General features: G+C 44.4%; 1 long non-coding RNA gene across 1 annotated transcript; it reads right to left on the bottom strand.

Annotated features, from left to right (window-relative positions):
* Nucleotides 1-280: 280 nt before the first annotated feature.
* Nucleotides 281-8,706, bottom strand: LOC115156205 (uncharacterized). The gene is made up of 2 exons (XR_003868202.1): nt 8,034-8,706; nt 281-1,116 (listed from the first exon to the last, which is right to left on the bottom strand). It is a non-coding gene; the product is annotated as an uncharacterized LOC115156205 (long non-coding RNA).
* Nucleotides 8,707-20,761: the final 12,055 nt, after the last annotated feature.

Here is a 20,761-nt window from a genome sequence, read left to right as displayed (position 1 = left end):
GGATTGCGTTTTAAAGACCCTGGTACATTCCAATGAGCTGGAGCTATCAAACATCACATAGTTCCTATAGCAGGACTGCTGCCAAGGAAAGACATGTTTATGTCTCACTAATGATGACAAGACAAGAGGTGAAATGTGCTTCTACCTCCTTATCGTGGGGTTTTGGACATCTGTCCTTAACATAACCACATTCCAACACTAGGTTGGTTAGGTGTTTATCATTGACCATTTCAGGTGGATTTAAATGTTGGGGAATGTTCATGTTTGGTAGAGGCATGAGAATGTTTGTAAAGATGTATTTATTTATTTTACAGGTAACAAGCCAGTTTCTGGAATGGAGATGTAGTCCTTGTGCCGGTGTGTATTCAGCTAGGTTCAGAATGTTGCATATAGAAATATAATGAATAGAACAGACAATCCTATCTGTTCTACATGATACATTGTATATCGTCTCAGTGTGTGTGTGTGTGTGTGTGTGTGTGTGTGTGTAGGGAATATGTTATTAGTATAACCAGTGGCAGACAGACAGCTTAGTGCAATCAATACACCCCAAACAGACCAGTCAGATAGGTATGTAGCATTGATCTGCTAACCAGACACAAACATAAACATGAATAAAGGATCTGAGCTTTAGAAGATGTTTTGATTTGTTGATGTCCCTCAAATGGATTTTGAATATTATAATGATCTAATTAATTCTCTCTTTCTGGAACAACAATTTGTCGGAATAACACCTACTTCTAGCAGAAGTGGAATCCAATATCTTTGTTGTTGTGTGAGCTATCCAGTCACAGATGTCTGATTAAGAACCCAGGGAAATGGCGTTATTATTTTCTAAAAAAAACATCTTCAAAACGGACCATGTAAAATTCAGGACATAAAATAATCTAGTTATTATTCAATTTACAAGTAAAATTCACAGACATTTCTATCATTTGTGCAGGGCCCGGAGATTGCTTCAGCACGGGGCCTCTCCCTGAATGAAAGTAGTCTTCTATATTTAAAGTGTCTTTAGTTCATATAGGCAAAAAGGTTTACAGTCTGTATGGATTTAAAAAGCAGCACTTGGGGAGGAGCGGGGCATACTTTCTTCAAAACCGGAGAACCAGAGATCACCTGCAACAGAGGAAAAGACAGAGTGAGAATGAGAACACCAAGAAGACAAAAACATCTGAAAGAAAATAATGGTTTTAGTCACCTTTATTTCCTAGCACTGTGTTATTTCGCAACGTCCCTTCTGGGACAATAAAGATTTATTGATTCAAATGTTTCAGTCACCATGTTATATCACATGGACAGATGAGAGATGGTAGGAGGGTCTACATGTTCCTAAATGAGATGAAGCAATAGTATGTGCCTACATGACCCGTATCCTAAAGCTACTGTATGTAACGCTATAGAATGCCTCAAAAAGTGATGAGGTAACACTGTTCTTTTCTGTCTAAATGACTCGGAGGATCACATGAGAACATTTCAATACAATCTCACTGGACACATGCACAGGACAATGAATGATACATACTGTCAAGTACACTGAGAAAAATATAAAAACCCAACAATTTCACTGAGTTACAGTTCATATAAGGAAATCAGATAATTTAAATAAAATCATTAGGCCTTAATCTATGTATTTCACATGACTGGGAATACAGCTATGCATGTTGGTCAAAGATAACTTAAAAAAAGGTAAGGGCGTGGATCAGAAAACCAGTCAGTATCTGGTATGACCACCATTTGCCTCATGCAGTGTGACACATCTCCTTCGCAAAGAGCAGATCAGACTGTTGATTGTGGCCTGTGGAATATTGTCCCAACTCCTCTTCAATGGCTGTGAAAAGTTGCTGGATATTGGCGGGAACTGGAACACGCTGTCATACACGTCGATCCAGAGCATCCCAAACATGCTCAAATGGGTGACATGTCTGGTGAGTATGCGGGCCATGGAACAACTGGGGCATTTTCAGCTTCCAGGAATTGTGTGCAGATCCTTGCGACATGGGACCGTGCATTATGCTGAAACATGAGGTGATGGTGGCGGATGAATGGCACGACAATGGGCCTCAGGATCTTGTCACAATATCTCTGTGCATTCAAATTGCCATCTATAAAATGCATTGTGTTCGTTGTCCGTAGCTTATGTCTGCCCATACCATAACTCCACCATCCCCGCGCTGTCTGCCATCAGCTCGGTACAGTTGAAACCGGGATTAATCTGTGAAGAGCACATTTCTCCAGCGTGCCAGTGGCCATTGAAAGTGAGCATTTGCCCACTGACGTTGGTTACAACGCCAAACTGCAGTCAGATCAAGACCGTGGTGAGGACAACGAGCACGCAGATGAGCTTCCCTGAGACAGTTTCTGACAGTTTGTGCTGAAATTCTTCAGTTGTGCAAACCAACAGTTTCATCAGCTGTCCAGTTGGCTGATCTCAGATGATCCCGCAGTTGTAGAAGCTGGATGTGGAGTTCCTGGGCTGGCCTGCCAAATTCTCTAAAATGACGTTGCAAGTGGCTTATGGTGGAGAAATTAACATTCAATTCTCTGACAACAGCTCTGGTGGACATTCCTGCAGTCAACGTGCCAATTGCATGCTCCCTCAAAACTTGAGACATCTATGGCATTGTGTTGTGACAAAACTGCACATTTTAAAGTGGCCTTTAAGTCCCAAGTACAAGGTGCACCTGTGTAATGATCATGCTGTTTAAATCAGCTACTTGATAGTCCATCCACCTGAGAGGTGTGGCATATCTTGGCAAAGGAGAAATGCTCAATAACAGGGATGTAAACAAATTTGTGCACAAAATCTGAGAGAAATAAGTTTGTGTGTATGGAACATTTCTGGGATCTTATTTCAGCTCATGAAACATGGGACCAACTGATAGGCCCATTGGCAAACATTACATATTGGTTGATATTGTTCAATATTGTCTGGCTCACTGAACGTACACTGAGAAAAATGTTTGCTTAAAATATCAGTGCTCTTATGTTCTCCACAGCCAATATTTGCACTTGTCATTTGCTGCCAAACATTATCAATAAAGTCAAGCTATTAGTCATAACTGGGGTGCAACAGGTGGCTCGTACAATAGCCACGTTGTGCCTTGGTGTTGGCCGGTGTGTATACTGGCGGAATGAGAAAAACAGTTCACGTTCATAAGTTAAAAGCTTGGGTCAACAGTTGCCACTTGTACGGAATCACGTGACCATCACCAGTTCATGGCCTGTATGGGAGTGGTACTTTTAAATTAATGTTTTCCCTGTTCTGGCTGTTCCCTGCAATTCAGTTGAATTGTCCAGAAAGACGACAATAAAGACTTGAATCCATCTCAAAAAGTCCCTTGGCTTATCGTCGCTTTTACTCTAAAATCAATCCCCTATTATACCCACTGAAATAAAACTGCTACAGGTGACTTAATGACTGCCCAACTCCATCCAATAGAATCAATAGCAGCACTGAAGCCCATTAAGATGCATTGCAGACAGCATCCCAAGGGGGTCTGGACTAAAGCCCATTAAGATGCATTGCAGGCTGCGTTCCAAGGGGGTCTGGACCTAAGCCTGAACCACACGCCTGCCACCCTTGTTAGAAGCACTGCTTTAAACTAGTGGGTAAACAAGCCTGTACATGGAGAGTTGTGAAGCTGAATAGGAATGGCCAGACTTATTCATTCAAATCTGCCAAAGGCCACAGGCTCTTTTGACTGTAGCAGCCAGTAGAGAGAGAATATTAATTATGTCAGATATTCATGAGCAAAGTGAAGTGTGCAATCAGGGCCTGGGGCATGACGGATTCTGTGAGGTTAGCCAATAAAACGACTATCATCATTAGCTAATTCATTTAATTTACTTAGCCATTGATATGATGTTCCTGTTTAGCAAATTTTCTACCAACGTTTACTTGTTGGTACTTAATTCGTTCTCGATTCGGAAGGCACCGTTGTCTTATAAACTTCTCTGTTCAGTTGCTGGTGGTACTCCAAAAAACAGAATATTCCGAAAAATATTAGATCCACTTTTTGGACCGGACAGCTCGCATTTGACAACATATTTGCAGGGCGGCAGGTGGCTAGAGCGTTGGGCCAGTAACTGAAAGGTCGCTGGCTTGAATACCCGAGCCGACAAGGTGAAACATCGGTCAATGTGGCCTTGAGCAAGGCACGTAACCCTAATTTGCTCCAGGGGCACTGTACTAATATGGCTGACCCTGTAAAACAAGTTGGGGCGGCAGGTAGCCTAGTGGTTAGAGCGTTGGGCCTGTAACCGAAAGGTTGCTAGATCAAATCGCCGAGCTGACAAAGTAAAAATCTGGCGTTCTGCACCTGAACAAGGCAGTTATCCCACTGTTCCTAGGCTGTCATTGTAAATAAGAATTTGTTCTTAACTTACTTGCCCAGTTAAATAAAGGTCAAATGGAAATATCCTGAATACGGATAAACAGGATCTAAGCTAACATATGGAATTGTTTTAAGATGGTCATACCAAGGATCATTCAGCTATTTGATTTGGAATTTTAAGACCACTTAAGGTATCAACAGAAATATTGGATGAAACATTGAATTCGCAATAACTGCTATTAGCCAATAGAAACACAATGATTTTGTTTTTTTCAAGATTCACGACATGGAACAAATAGTCCCCCAAAAAATCTAAAGGAAGTTTGTTCTGAAGTGTCTGTCTTATATGAGATAAGAAAGATCAGGAAACTATGACAATTGTTTTGTTTACATGTATTTATCCCCTTATTTTTAGGCACTAAACTATCTCCATATATACTTAGATTCATTATTAAAACTAGTACCAGGGATCTTCAGATGAGTCTTGTGGGCGTCCTAGGACAAAACAAATAACACCATCGTGAGAGTCTCTGCTTTTAAGATAGAGTTTAGTTTGTAGTCTACAGACATTTTTGTGAGCAGACCGATTTTTCGGGATGTCTCAAGGTCTGACAAATACCACTCTAACTCTGCCACCTTTCACCGCAGATGCTGAAGGGCGAGATCGGTGGATGAAGTGGATTGAGACGCAGCCCGTATAAAAATCTCTACCTTGAACAGATGGATTTTGGAGATGTTTTATTATTATGCTAATTATATTTCCATGGGGGCATGACCATTGTAGGCTAAGGGTTAAACACAAGCTTTCGAAAGCTATGCTGAGGTGAGGTTCGAGTTCACTTGGCTGCTGTGAAGGGCATCTATTCTAAAGGACTAGGCTTTATAACACTGGTTGTGTACAGTGCATTTGGAAAGTATTCAGACCCCTTGACTTTTTCCACATTTTGTTACATTACAGCCTTATTATAAAATTGATTTTTTTTCACTTATTAATCTAAACACAATACCCCATAATGACAAAGCGAAAACAGGTTAAGAAATGTTAGCAAATTTATTAAAAATAAAAAACAAATACCTTCCTTACATAAATATTCAGATCCTGCTATGGGACTTGAAATTGAGCTCAGGTGCATTCTGTTTCCATTGATCATCCTTGAGATGTTTCTACAACTTGGAGTGCACCTGTGGTAAATTCAATTGATTGGACATGATTTGGAAAGGAACGCACTTGTCTATAGAAGGTCCCACAGGTGACACTGCATGGTCAGAGCAAAAGGAATTGTCCGTAGAGCCCCGAGACAGGATTGTTTTGAGACACAGATCTGGGGAAGTGTACCAAAATATTTCTGCAGCATTGAAGATCCCCAAGAACACAGTGCCCTTCATCATTCTTAAATGGAAGAGGTTTAGAACCACCAAGACCTTTCCTAGAGCTGGCCGCCCGGCTAAACTGAGCAATCGGGGGAGAAGGGCCTTGGTCAGGGAGGTGACAGAGAACCCGATGGTCTCTCTGACAGAGCTCCAGAGTTCCTCTGTGGAGATGGGAGAACCTTCCAGAAGGACAACCATCTCTGCAGCAGTCCACCAAATCAGGCCTTTATGGTAGAGTGGCCAGACAGAAGGCACATGACAGCCCGCTTGGAGTTTGCCAAAAGGCATCTAAAGACTCTCAGACCATGAGAAACAAGATTCTCTGTTCTGATGAAACCAAGATTGAACATTGTGGCCTGAACGCCAAGTGTCACGTCTGGAGGAAACCTAGCACCATCCCTACGGTGAAGCATGGTGGTGGCAGCATCATGGTGTGGGGATGTTTTTCAGTGGAAGGGACTGGGAGACTTGTCAGGATCGAGACAAAGATGAACGGAGCAAAGTACAGAGAGATCCTTGATGAAAACCTGTTCCAGAGCACCCAGGACCTCAGACTGGGGTGAAGGTTCACCTTCCAACAGGACAACGACCCTAAGCACACAGCCAAGACAAACACAGGAGTGGCGTCGGGACAAGTCTCCGAATGTCCTTGAGTGGCCCAGCCAGAGCCCGGATTTGAACCCGATCTAACATCTCTGGAGAGACCTGAAAATAGCTGTGCAGTAATGCTCCCCATCCAACCTGACAGAGCTTGAGAGGATCTGCAGAGAAAAATGGGAGGAACTCCCCAAATACAGGTGAGCCAAGCTTGTAGCGTCATACCCAAGAAGACTTAAGACTAATCGCTGCCAAAGGTGCTTCAACAAATTACTGAGTAAAGGGTCTGAATACTTATGAAAATGTGATATCAGTTTAAAATTAATACATTTGCACAAATTTCTAAAAAGCTGTTTTTGCTTTGTCATTATGGGGTGTGTGTTCAGATTGATAAGGCAAAAAAATATATTTCATACATTTTAGAATAAGGCTGTAATGTAACAAAATGTGGAAAAAGGGGTGTGAATACTTTCCAAATGCACTGTATATTGCATCAATTAGATGTGATGTTTCATAGTCCCCAAGACAAGAGAGGAGTGTTGTCATATGAACTGGCTCATGGATACGCATCTTTGTATACCCTTTTGATTTATTATATTCTAAGGAGTGGCACAACAGAAATGCGTCAGTGTTGCAATGTTGTTTTAGGACTCTGTAGGGTTTTACCCTCTTAACGTCACTGTATTCTATCCCAATTGATTATTAGATGTGGCATATAACCTGATGTTTCATCATTTCTTGAAGGCAAGAGAGCCGAAGGAATGTTGACATAGTCTACAGTACATGTTGCCAAAACAGATATTAGCCTTGCTGTTGTATTGAGTGGGAAGATAGCTGCAGGACTAGCCTAAGAAATGGGATTGTGTCAGAGTTGCAACATTAAACTCTTTGGGAGGATAGAGTTCCTAACCAGAGGCAAATGAAATGGATTTATTTACAGTCCAAACAACTACAAATGAGGCTTGGCCACTGTTTGTGTCAAATGCAGGCTAGTTAGAAATTGAGCAAAAAATAATGAAAATATGTTTACCTTGAGTGGGTGAATCTCATATTTTCATGTAATATGTATTTTATCCAAATTTGATCACAGAACAGCAGGCTGAATCTAACAATAGAATCAGCCCAAAACTCACCTAGATCAGGGTTAGGTAACTGGCCACCCTTTTGAAAGGCCCTCGGATTAACCCTGCCCAAAAATAAAGTAATTAATACTTTTTTTTGAAACTCAGTCGGGGTCTCAATTGACTGTTGCGAGTTAGAACAGTAGAATACACAAAGTGCAATTTCTAAACCTGGTTGTGCATCAGCAGTTTCTCTTGTTATGGAAGTCACCAATAGTCGTTCAGTTAGCCCATGTATGTGAAGATGTTTTAGATTGCTAAATGAGTTTTGCGGCCAGCAATCTAAACTTGTTATCATGGTCGAATTACCTGCTGTGGGGCCTGCATTGATTTTGTTATTCTCACTCAGATATAATATTAAAAACTGCAAACATTTATCTACAGCCTATGGCAAAATGTGTATTATTGCAGGAAATTCGTTATAAAATTTTCAACATTTTCTCAACATCCCATGGCAAAATATGGATGTGGGTACATAGACCCACGAGCAACTGCTCCCCCTAATGAGTTCTGTTTTTTTTGTGGCCCCCACTCCCATCACAGTTGCCCCCCCCCTGACCTAGATAGAGCCACAGGTAATGAGTTGTCATTGTTTTGGATAATCACCTACCAACTGTGTGTCAGAGAAGTCTAACCACTTTTCCATCCATAATGCTCTGCAACACCTCAGAATTATTCAGAATCCCCAACTCCACCGTTTTCTCTGTAGGCTGGTTGTCAAAACTTCGGTCATATCCTAGATTGTCGTGTCCCGCCAGGCTGCTGCTGTGTTCACACGTAATTCGTGATAGCGTTTGAGCAGGAACCGTTCCGTTCACTGATTCCTTTCCATTCCAGTTGCACTTCTCCCCCGATTCCAGAGTTTTAATCTTGCTCTTCGAGAGCTGTTCCGAAAACTTTCTTGCCCAGTGCGCAAAATTGTCCAGGGTGCTTTTATCAAAGTCCTCGGAGTAAACCATTATGTTGCCCGTGTACCACAAAATCCACCAAGCCAGACTGAGGAAAATGATGAGTGCACCCGTGTAGATTAGGAAATCACCGTAGAAGTGACCGTCCAACTTTAGATCGGCGAAAATACCAACTAAAATAACTGTCAAACCGCCGACGTCAAAAGCGATGGCTAGGAAAAATAACGGCGCACAGTTCCCCACGCAGTTGTGAGCCATACCTAAGCTGTATGAGTGATTGAGCTCAACTAACGGCAGGAAAGAGCTGAACTCGTTTAACAGGACGCACATTTCCTCACCATCCACCTGTGGCGAACACCTGTGCGCTCAGAGAGCCGCCTTCCTGTGACGTCAATGTAAACTGGAGGGTTTTAGGCCATCCTCGGTATTCCACTCATGGTAATGTGCACAGATCTGGATCCAGTTTACGAAACCAAATTTAGAGCCTTTATCATTTGGGGGAGAAACGCAAAACTGATGTTAGATCAGTGTCTAAGTGTAACCCAAATGACCGGTAGGCTTGTATCGAAACAAACAAATATATACACAAATACGATTCAAAATGTGTTACATAAAGTGCTGCATTTTAGCATTCCCCCACACCCAACCAGGTTATGTCACACTTGTTTTGTTTGTTGAACCTGAGAATTGGCTCAGAAACTCATGCTAGTTCTGGGTGAGGTATTCATCTGCCAGTTTATTTTTTGGGTTTTGAGATGATCAGACATAGGCTATCCATCACACAGGCTAGGGTGGTATTTTAGACGCTATGATTGCTTGTTTTAATTGGTAAGAGCAAGGTTGGCCAGCCCTCCTCCTGGAGAATTGGCCTCTGCATAGTCTAGATTTCTAGAATTTGTTCTTAACTGACTTGCCTAGTTAAATAAAGGTACAAATAAAAAATAAAATAAAAATTCTCTGGAGAGAACCATGGAGCAACAAGTTGAGCAGAAACTATTGTTGCAATCTCTCCCGGAACTTGTTCTGTGATACCCATCAGCCACACCAGTTTCTGGCCCCATCAACTCAAAACTAATCAGTCAGAGCCAGTCCCGCCCAACAATAAACACCTGCTTAAGGCCACTATAAAGTTCTTATGAAAGGGTTTGTTTATAGTGGGACCATAATTAGTCCAACTGATATAAATACTGTTTGTGCTTCTGCTTAGTGTTCCTGAGCTAATGGGAAAGACTAATTTGTCTGCAGCAATAATCATGCATATTTTTCTTTATTTATTTACAGATTTTAAAAATGTAGAGTTGTTGTTTTTCCAATTCGGCTGCTGAGGGCGCCAAACCCCTTTGCAACAGGCCCAAACCCTGCTACAGCGACTCACTCACGCTGCCTGTATAACGCCTGAGTGGCCAAGTAAGTAACGAGCATGTGTGTTATTCAGAGCAAAGCTTGAAGGGGGCCGAGAACATCCTTTCCAACTGTGTGTTAGGGACTGCGTTCATGAGCCAGCCCATCACGGACTTTGAGGTGAGGCCTGAGTTGAGATTTCTGTCTTTCAACACCGTGCATTGTAGTAATGGTAGGAGTCTGAATGACAACAAGTTCACCCCAATCATCACCTCAAAGTGAGGGTGATATCTGATACCATCTCTAGTGTTGGCAGCTGAAATGACATTCTAGTATACCTTTGTGTCACTGGGACACAAACACAAACACACACACACACACACACACACACACACACACACACACACACACACACACACACACACACACACACATATAGCCTCTGGACACATACTGTATCTAAACTGTCCACCAAGTTAAGCCCCTGCATTCATATACGGTACACTGCATTGCAGGGTTCTTGCCTGTCCAGTATATTCCCTTATGAAGAGGATTTTCTATAGACGACCTGGTAGATACCTCAAGTCAGGTTGAACAGGAGAGGGGCGGCGAGGCTGAGACAAGGTGAGGGAGGCAAGGGGAGGAGAGGGGAGGGGTGGCGAGGGGAGGGGCGGCGAGGCTGAGACGAGGGAAGGTGAGGCGAGGGGAGAAGAGGCTGAGACAAGGGGAGGAGAGGCTGAGACGAGGGGAGGGGAGGAGAGACGAGGTGAGGGGAGGAGAGGCGAGGGGAGGAGAGACGAGGGGAGGAGAGACGAGGGGAGGTGAGGAGAGGCGAGGGGAGGAGAGACGAGGGGAGGTGAGAGGAGTAAAGACGAGGGGAGGAGAGACGAGGTGAGGGGAGGAGAGGCGAGGGGAGGAGAGACGAGGGGAGGAGAGACGAGGTGAGGGGAGGAGAGGCGAGGGGAGGGGAGGAGAGACGAGGGGAGGTGAGAGGAGTAAAGACGAGGGGAGGAGAGACAAGGGGAGGTGAGGGGAGGAGAGGGGAGGGGAGGCGAGGCTGAGACGAAGGGAGGAGAGGCTGAGACGAGGGGAGGAGAGGCTGAGATGAGGGGAGGGGAGGAGAGGGGAGGGGAGGCGAGGGGAGGAGATGCTGAGACGAGGGGAGGGGAGGTGAGGGGAGGAGGGGAGACGTTAGGCTGAGATGAGGGGAGTGGAGAAGAGGGGAGATGGGGCTGAGACGAGTGGAGGTGAGGGGAGGCGAGGGGAGGTGAGGCCAGGCTGAGGTGAGGGGAGGGGAGGAGAGGAGACGATAGGCTGAGACGAAGGGAGGAGAGGAGATGGTAGACTGAGACGTGGGGAGGCGAGGGGAGTGGGGAGAGGGGAGGTGAGGCTGAGACGAGGGAGGAGAGGAGAGGAGAGGGGAGGGGAGGGGAAGAGAGGCTGAGACGAGGGGAGGCGAGGGAAGGTGAGGGGAGGCAAGACTGAGATGAGGGGAGGAGAGGGGAGGAGAGGCTGAGACGAGGGCAGGCAAGACTGAGATGAGGGGAGGCTTAGACGAGGTGAGGGGAGGAGAGGTAAGACTGAGATGAGGGAGCCTGAGATGAGGAGAGGTGAGGCAAGGGGAGGCAAGACAGATGAGGTGAGGGGAGGAGAGGGGCGGCTTAGACGAGGTAAGGCTGAGGGCGAGGGGAGGCGCAGTAAGGAGAGGGGAGGTGAAGCTGAGATGAAGGGAGGCAAGAAGCTCAAGCCAAGTCAAGACTCAAACTCTGTCCTATCATTACTCTGTCCTATCATTACTCTGTCCTATCATTACTCTGTCCTATCATTACTGTGACTATTACAGCTGCTACCAGGGCAGGCCCTAGCTGTATGGGGGACCTAACCTAGATTTGGTTGGGGGCCCCCCACCATGTGGGAAAAATGTTTAGTGGCCCACCACTTTACAGCTGAGATAAAAATACAGGCTAATATATTGATAAAAGTCACCTTGTCCTAGAGAGATTTATACGGTTATCAAAACGTCACACCAGGGTGGCCTACACGGAACACAACCCTTATTTTAAATGCAGAGCTGTTGTTTTGTCAAGAAACGGAATAGAGGTAAGCACAGGCAAAATCCTAGAGGAAAACCTGCTTTAGTCTGCTTTCCAACAGACACCGAGAGAAAAATTCACTTTTCAGCAGGACAATAACCTAAAACACACGGCCAAATAAAAACTGGAGTTGCTTAACAATACAACATTGAATGTACCTGAGTGGCCTAGTCACAGTTTTGACTAAAATCGTCTTAAAAAACTACGTCAAGACTTTATAATGGCTGTCTAGCAATGATCAACAACCAATTTGACAGCCTTAAAAACTTTAAAAAGAATAATCTGCAAATATTGTACAATCCAGGTATGCAAATCCCTTAGAGATTTACTCAGACTCACAGCGGTGATCCCTGCCAAATGGGATTCTAACATGTATTGACTCAGGGGGTTGAATACTTATGTAATCAAGATATATTAGTGTTTTATTTTTCATATATATATTTTTTTACTGTTTGAATTTTTCTTCCACTTTGACGTTAGAGTATTTTGTGTAGATATTTGACAAAAAATTAAAATGAAATCCAATTTAATTCCAATTTGTAACACAACAAAATGTTGTTTCTCAACATGTTTCCTCATGATTCTCTTTAAAGTCATGTTCTCAGAACATTAAGGAATCTTTCTATAAAAAACACACGAAAACATGAGTAACGTTCAAAGAAGGTTCGCTCTCAGTGTCAACAAAGTGTGTTCAGGTGTGTTGACCGCGCCCACTAATTGGACAACATCTGATCTTAATGAGTGCTTGTTTCCTTTGAAATGGGGTCTGTTTTGAATAGACTTAAATGAACAGTGTTGTATAAGTTAAAAAACATGGCACGCTAGCTGCATCCTGGTGGCGCTGTGGACTAATTCCATGGATAGATAACAGAAGATCATAGGTTTGCATGTCACTAATGCCATACCACAATAAATAAATACGTGTTTGCCTGATTGATAATGCCTGAGCAAATGAATGTTCTATGCTTGGACTTCTAAACAACCAAAACTAAGCTAGCAGTGTTGTTAGAAGTCTTATTGAAACATTCAGGGTAAGTTTTAAGAAAGTTTAAAAAAAAACTTCCAAATAACCTAGAATTGTTGTTCTCGGAACGTTAATAAAATGTTCAGGGTCTCATAGTAAAACATTCTCAGAACCTCCCTGCAACCTAAAGATTTTAGTTTCCAGAACAGACTAAATGTTAAATTCCTATTTCAGAAAGTAAAAAAAAAAAAAAAGTTTGGTTTCACCGGTCGGGAAACGTGTGGCTTTGTTCCCAGAACCAATGGGAAACCAAACATGTTCCCACCACTTCCAAGGAACCAAATGTGCTAGCTGGGATAGCGTTGTCTATATATTTTTGAGTGGTGACTTTTCTCCAGCCCCTACCTCAGATTTTTACCGAAACAGTGGTGGGAGTACGCTTCGTTATTGTTTCAACTGCTGATTGGTCCTTTAAGATTCTCCTATGGAGTGCTGTCCATTCCAATGCCATAGATTTTAGATTTTAGGTATCGGAGATCCAGCAGCAGTCCGGCACCATTTTAGAATAATTAGTTGGGTATATTATTTAATTGCATATAGTATGAAATTAAACCAAAGTGGATGTCGGTTTGGTTTGTAGGATGTCAGATCTCGGCGCGTTAGAAGTTGGGGATGTTTCCGGGGAGGCTGACATTTCCCAGCCCCTGATTTCCCAGAGGGTCAGCAGTCTCTACATGCATGAACATCCCGAGCATTTAAGCAGGCAGACCACACCCCCCTTAAAAGTGTGTGTGTACTGTCTGTGTGTATTGTGTTTGCAGTGTGTGTGTGTGTGTGTGTGTGTGTGTGTGTGTAGACCAATCATAGACTCCACCACTACCCCCTCACTTTTATTCAGCGCAGTTCCTTTCTGCCCTGTCACCGGTTAGAAGTGCAGAGAGATTTGCTATTTTTCTCAAGTTACTCTTAGATGTTATTCAAAACTGAAAGCATGTACCATAGCATTTAATCATGGCAAGGCGACTGGAAACATCTATAGTTATTCCCCCCGTAAGGCAATCAAACAACCAAAGTGTCAGTATAGAGACAAAGTGGAGTCGCAATTCAACGGCTCAAACAAGAGACGCATGTGGCAGGGTCTACAGACAATCACGGATTACAAAAAGAAAACCAGCCCCGTCGCGGACATTGACCTCTTGCTCCCAGACAAATTAAACAACTTCTTTGAGCGCTTTTAGGACAATACAGTGCCACCGACATGGCCCGCTACCAAAGACTGTGGGCTCTCCTTCTCCATTGCCGAAGTGAGTGAAACATTTAAACGTGTTAACCCTCGCAAGGCTGCCGGCCCAGACGGCATCTCTAGCCGCGTCCTCGGAGCATGCGCAGACCAGCTGGCTGGTGTGTTTACGGACATATTCAATCAATCCCTATCACAGTCTGCTGTCCCCACTTGCTTCAAGACGTCCACCATTGTTCCTGTACCCAAGAAAGCAAAGGTAACTGAACTAAATGACTATCGCCCCGTAGTACTCACTTCCATCATCATGAAGTGCTTTGAGAGACTAGTCAAAGATTATATCACCTCCACCCTACCTGTCACCCTAGACCCACTCCAATTTGCTTAACGCCCCAATAGGTCCACAGACGATGTAAATCGCCATCACACGGCACACTGCCCTAACCCATCTGGACGAGAGGAATACCTATGTAAGAATGCTGTTCATTGACTACAGCTCAGCATTCAACACCATAGTACCCTCCAAACTCATCATTAAGCTTGAGACCCTGGGACTCGACCCCGCCCTGTGCAACTGTGTCCTGGACTTCCTGATGGGCCGCCCCCAGGTGGTGAAGGTAGGAAACAACATCTCCACTCTGCTGATCCTCAACACTGGGGCCCCACAAGGGTGCGTTCTCAGCCCTGTCCTGTACTCCCTGTTCACCCACGACTGCGTGGCCATGCACACCTCCCAACTCAATCATCAAGTTTGCAGACGACACTGCAGTGGTAGGCTTGATTACCAACAATGACGAGACAGCCTACAGGGAGGTGGTGAGGGCCCAGGGAGTGTGGTGCCAGAAAAATAACCTCTCACTCAATGTCAGCAAAACAAAAGAGATGATCGTGGACTTCAGGAAACAACAAAGGGAGCACCCCCTATCCACATCGACGGGACTGCAGTGGAGAAGGTGGAAAGTTTTAATTTCCTCTGTGTACATATCACAGACAAACTGAAATGATCCATGCACACAGACAATGAAGGTACAACAGCGTCTCTTCAATCTCAGGAGGCTGAAAAAATGTGGCTTGTCACCAAAAACCCTCAAAGACTTTTACAGGTGCACAATTGAGAGCATCCTGTCGGGCTGTATCACTGCCTGGTACGGCAAATGCACCGCCCACAACTGCAGGGCTCTCCAGAGCCAGGGGCAAACTACCTGCCCTCCAGGACACCTACAACACTCGATGTCACGGGAAGGCAAAAAAGATCATCAAGGACAACAACCACCCGAGCCACTGCCTGTTTCCCCCGCTTCCATCCAGAAGGCGAGATCAGTACAGGTGCATCAAAGCTGGGACAGAGAGATAGAAGCTGTTTTTCAATCTTTTAAAAAAAATAAAAAATATTTCACCTTTATTTAACCAGGTAGGCAAGTTGAGAACAAGTTCTCATTTACAATTGCGATCTGGCCAAGATAAAGCAAAGCAGTTCGACACATACAACAACACAGAGTTACACATGGAGTAAAACAAACATACAGTCAATAATACAGTAGAAAAATAAGTCTATATACAATGCCAGCAAATGAGGTGAGATAAGGGAGGTAAAGGCAAAAAAAGGCCATGGTGGCAAAGTAAATACAATATAGCAAGTAAAACACTGGAATGGTAGATTTGTAGTAGAAGAAAGTGCAAAGTAGAAATAGAAATAATGGGGTGCAAAGGAGCAACATAAATAAATAAATACAGTAGGGGAAGAGGTAGTTGTTTGGGCTAAATTATATATGGGCTATGTACAGGTGCAGTGATCTGTGAGCTGCTCTGACAGCTGGTGCTTAAAGCTAGTGAGGGAGATAGGTGTTTCCAGTTTCAGAGATTTTTGTAGTTCGTTCCAGTCATTGGCAGCAGAGAACTGGAAGGAGAGATGGCCAAAGGAGGAATTGGCTTTGGGGGTGACCAGAGAGATATACCTGCTGGAGCGCGTACTACAGGTGGGTGCTGCTATGGTGACCAGTGAGCTGAGATAAGGGGGACTTTACCTAGCAGGGTCTTGTAGATGACCTGGAGCCAGTGGGTTTGGCGATGAGTATGAAGCGAGGACCAGCCAACGAGAGCGTACAGGTCGCAGTGGTGGGTAGTATATGGGGCTTTGGTGACATGATGGCACTGTGATAGACTGCATCCAGTTTATTGAGTAGGGTGTTGGAGGCTATTTTGTAAATGACATCGCCGAAGTCGAGGATCGGTAGGATGGTCAGTTTTACAAGGGTATGTTTGGCAGCACGAGTGAAGGATGCTTTGTTGCGAAATAAGAAGCCAATTCTAGATTTAACTTTGGACAGGAGATGTTTAATGTAAGTTTGGAAGGAGAGTTTACAGTCTAACCAGACACCTAGGTATTTGTAGTTGTCCACATATTCTAAGTCAGAACCGTCCAGAGTAGTGATGCTGGACGGGCGGGCAGGTGCAGGCAGCGATCAGTTGAAGAGCATGCATTTAGTTTTACTTGTATTTAAGAGCAGTTGGAGGCCACGGAAGGAGAGTTGTATGGCATTGAAGCTCGTCTGGAGGGTTGTTAACACAGTGTCCAAAGAAGGGCCAGAAGTATACAGAATGGTGTCGTCTGCGTAGAGGTGGATCAGAGACTCACCAGCAGCAAGAGCGACATCATTGATGTATACAGAGAAAAGAGTTGGCCCAAAAATTGAACCCTGTGGCACCCCCATAGAGACTGTCAGATGCCCGGACAACAGGCCATCTGATTTGACATATTGAACTCTAACAGAGAAGTAGTTGGTGAACCTGGTGAGGCAATCATTTGAGAAACCAAGGCTACTGAGTCTGCCGATGAGGATGTGGTGATTGACAGAGTCGAAAGCCTTGGCCAGGTCAATGAATACGGCAGCACAGTATTGTTTCTTATCGATGGCGGTTACGATATCGTTTAGGATGTTGAGCGTGGCTGAGGTGCACCCATGACCAGCTCTGAAACCAGATTGCATAACGGAGAAGGTGCGGTGGGATTTGACTTGGCTTTCGAAGACCTTAGAAAGGCAGGGTAGGATAGATGTAGGTCTGTAGCAGTTTGGGTCAAGAGTGTCCCCCCCTTTGAAGAGGGGGATGACCGCAGCTGCTTTCCAATCTTTGGGAATCTCAGCCGACACGAAAGAGAGGTTGAACAGGCTAGTGATAGGGGTTGCAACAATTTCGGCAGATCATTTTTAGAAAGAAAGGGTCCAGATTGTCTAGCCCGGCTGATTTGTAGGGGGTCCAGATTTTGCAGCTCTTTCAGAATATCAGCTGACTGGATTTGGGAGAAGGAGAAATGGGGAAGGCTTGGGCGAGTAGTTGTGGAGGGTGCAGTGCTGTTGACCGCGGTAGGGGTAGCCAGTTGGAAAGCATGGCCAGCCGTAGAAAAATGCTTATTGAAATGTTCAATTATAGTGGATTTATCGGTGGGGACAGAGTTTCCTATCCTCAGTGCAGTGGGCAGCTGGGAGGAGGTGTTCTTATTCTCCATGGACTTTACAGTGTCCCAGAACTTTTTTGAGTTTGTGTTGCAGGAAGCAAATTTCTGTTTGAAAAAGCTAGCCTTGGCTTTTCTAACTGCCTGTGTATATTGGTTTCTAACTTCCCTGAAAAGTTGCATATCATGGGGGCTGTTCGATGCTAATACAGAACGCCACAGGATGTTTTTGTGTTGGTTAAGGGCAGTCAGGTCTGGAGAGAACCAAGGGCTATATCTGTTTCTGGTTCTACATTTCTTGAATGGGGCATGCTTATTTAAGATGGTGAGGAAGGCATTTAATAAAATAACCAGGCATCCTCTACTGACGGGATGAGGTCAATGTCCTTCCAGGATACCCGGGCCAGGTCGATTAAAAAGGCTTGCTCGCTGAAGTGTTTCTGGGAGCGTTTGACAGTGATGAGTGGAGGTCGTTTGACAGCTGACCCATTACGGATTCAAGCGATGAGGCAGTGATCGCTGAGATCTTGGTTGAAAACAGCAGAGGTGTATTTAGAGGGCAAGTTGGTTAGGATGATATCTATGAGGGTGCCTGTGTTTACGGCTTTCGGGTGGTACCTGGTAGGTTCATTGATCATTTGTGTGAGATTGAGGGCATCAAGCTTAGATTGTAGGATGGCTGGGGTGTTAAGCATGTCCCAGTTTAGATCACCTAGCAGCACGAGCTCTGAAGATAGATGGGAGGCATTCAGTTCACATATGGTGTCCAGAGCACAGCTGGGGGCAGAGGGTGGTCTATAGCAGGCGGCAACGATGAGAGTCTTGTTTTTAGAGAGGTGGATTTTTAAAAGTAGAAGTTCAAATTGTTTGGGTACAGACCTGGATAGTAGGACAGAACTCTGCAGGCTATCTCTGCAGTAGATTGCAACACCGCCCCCTTTGGCCGTTCTATCTTGTTTGAAAATGTTGCAGTTAGGGATGAAGATTTCAGAGTTTTTGGTGGTCTTCCTAAGCCAGGATTCAGACACGGCTAGGACATCCGGGTTGGCAGAGTGTGCTAAAGCAGTGAATAAAACAAACTTAGGGAGGAGGCTTCTAGTGTTAACATGCATGAAACCAAGGCTATTACGTTTACAGAAGTCATCAAAAGAGAGCGCCTGGGGAATAGGAGTGGAGCTGGGCACCGCAGGGCCTGGATTCACCTCTACATCACCAGAGGAACAGAGGAGGAGTAGGATAAGGGTACGGCTAAAAGCTATGAGAATTGGTTGTCTGTGACGTCCGGAATACAGAGTAAAAGGAGCAGGTTTCTGGGGGTGATAAAATAGCTTCCAGGTATAATGTACAGACAAAGGTATGGTAGGATGTGAATACAGTGGAGGTAAACCTAGGCATTGAGTGATGATGAGAGAGATATTGTCTCTAGAAACATCATTGAAACCAGGTGATGTCATAGCATGTGTGGGTGGTGAAACTGAAAGGTTGGACAAGGTATAATGAGCAGGGCTAGAGGCTCTACAGTGAAATAAGCCAATAAACACTAACCAGAACAGCAATGGACAAGGCATATTGACATTAAGGAGAGGCATGCTTAGCCGAGTGATCATAAGGGTCCAGTGAGATTCAGACAGCTAGCCGGGTCATAGGTAGCAAGCTGGCAGAAGATGGAGGGAGGTCTGTTTTTAGCCATCTCGTGCGTTTCCGTCTGTAGATTAGTGGGGTTCCGTGTGGTAGAGGGGGACCAATCCAATTGGCAAAATAATTATAGTTAATGTGGCCCAAGAAAATTGTCCGATAGACCTATTCAGTTAGCAGCCAATAAAACAGCTAACGATTAGCGGGCCGCAGATGGGCGTTCAGGTTACGTCGCGACGGAGGGGCCAGTTGGATAACTCCCTCGGGCAGATAACGTTGGTAGTCCAGTCATGAAGGCCCGGTGGGGCTCCGCATCGGCAGTAAAACGGGTCCGGATAGGTGATTGTAGCCCAGGAGTGGCTGATGGAACTCTTTAGCTGGCTAGCTCCAGAATAATTGATGTTAGCTCTGGGACCGACGTTAGCCAATAGTCACTCGGATAGCAACTAGCTAGCTGCAAGATCCAGGTGTAAATGTCCAGAGCTTGCGATAGAAATCCGGGGATATGGAGAGAAAAATAGGTTCGGTATGCTCTGGTCTGAGTCGCATTGTACAAAACTGGCAATAGCTATTCAAGCTAAAGGATAGGTGATGACCGCCAACCGTGGTTAGCTGAATACTAACGCTAGCTTCTGGCTAGCTTCTGGCTAGCTTCTGTTGTGGATTTCAGATTTGAGGTGAATAATATATATATTTTTTAATTGGTGAGGCGGGTTGCAGGAAAGTGAGAGTGAGCTTTTAGAAGAAAAAAAGATATATATGCGAAGAAAAGAAGTTAATATATATATACACGGGACACGACAAGACGAGGACAAAGGAGGTCTGACTGCTATGCCATCTTGGGCCAAATATCTCAAGGCCATCAGATTGTTAAACAGCACAGACAGGCGGCTGCCTACCTCAGACTTGAAATCATTTGCCGCTTTACTAAATGGAACACTAGTCACTTTAATAATGCCACTTTAAGAATGTTTACATTTCTCGCATTACTCATCTCATATGTATATACTGTATCCTGTATCCTTCACTATCTATTCTTTACTATCTGTTGCATCTTAGCCGCTCTGTCACTGCTCATCCATATATTTTATATTTATATACTCTTATCTCATTCCTTTACTCTATTGTGTGTATTAGGTTTTGTTGTGGAATGTGTTAGATATTACCTGTTAGATCCTTCTGCACTGTCGGATCTGGAAGTATAAGCATTTTGCTACACTCACAATAACATCTGCTAACCATGTGTATGTGACCAATACAACTTGATTTGATTTAATAGAATGCTGGATGCAAGTTATAGACTCACACAACATTAGATTTGTTACACAGTCAGTTTGTCACAATGTTGATGTCAGGATTGGTTTAATAACAGAGGATCAGATGTATCAATATATTAATTATATATTTAACAGTTTAGGCTTCAGATCTGACATTTCTAGAAGGATGGTGACAATTCTCCTTTGTTCAGGTCCAATATCAGGAGCATCATAACTGAAGGTCTGTAATTTAAGAGAGCCAGTGTTTATCCCAAAGAGGCTGAGAAACAGAAACACACACACACACACACACACACACACACACACACACACACACACACACACACACACACACACACACACACACACACACACACACACACACACACACACACAGTCTCTTCTTGGTGGAGGTCAAAGGGCACTTCCCATCAGCTATTGTCCAGAGAG

The sequence above is a fragment of the Salmo trutta genome, chromosome 2 (assembly GCF_901001165.1).
Source record: "Salmo trutta chromosome 2, fSalTru1.1, whole genome shotgun sequence".
Classification (NCBI taxonomy): Eukaryota; Metazoa; Chordata; class Actinopteri; order Salmoniformes; family Salmonidae; genus Salmo; species Salmo trutta.
The sequence above is the reverse complement of the archived record's forward strand: the minus strand, read 5'-3'. Positions and strand labels throughout refer to the sequence as shown.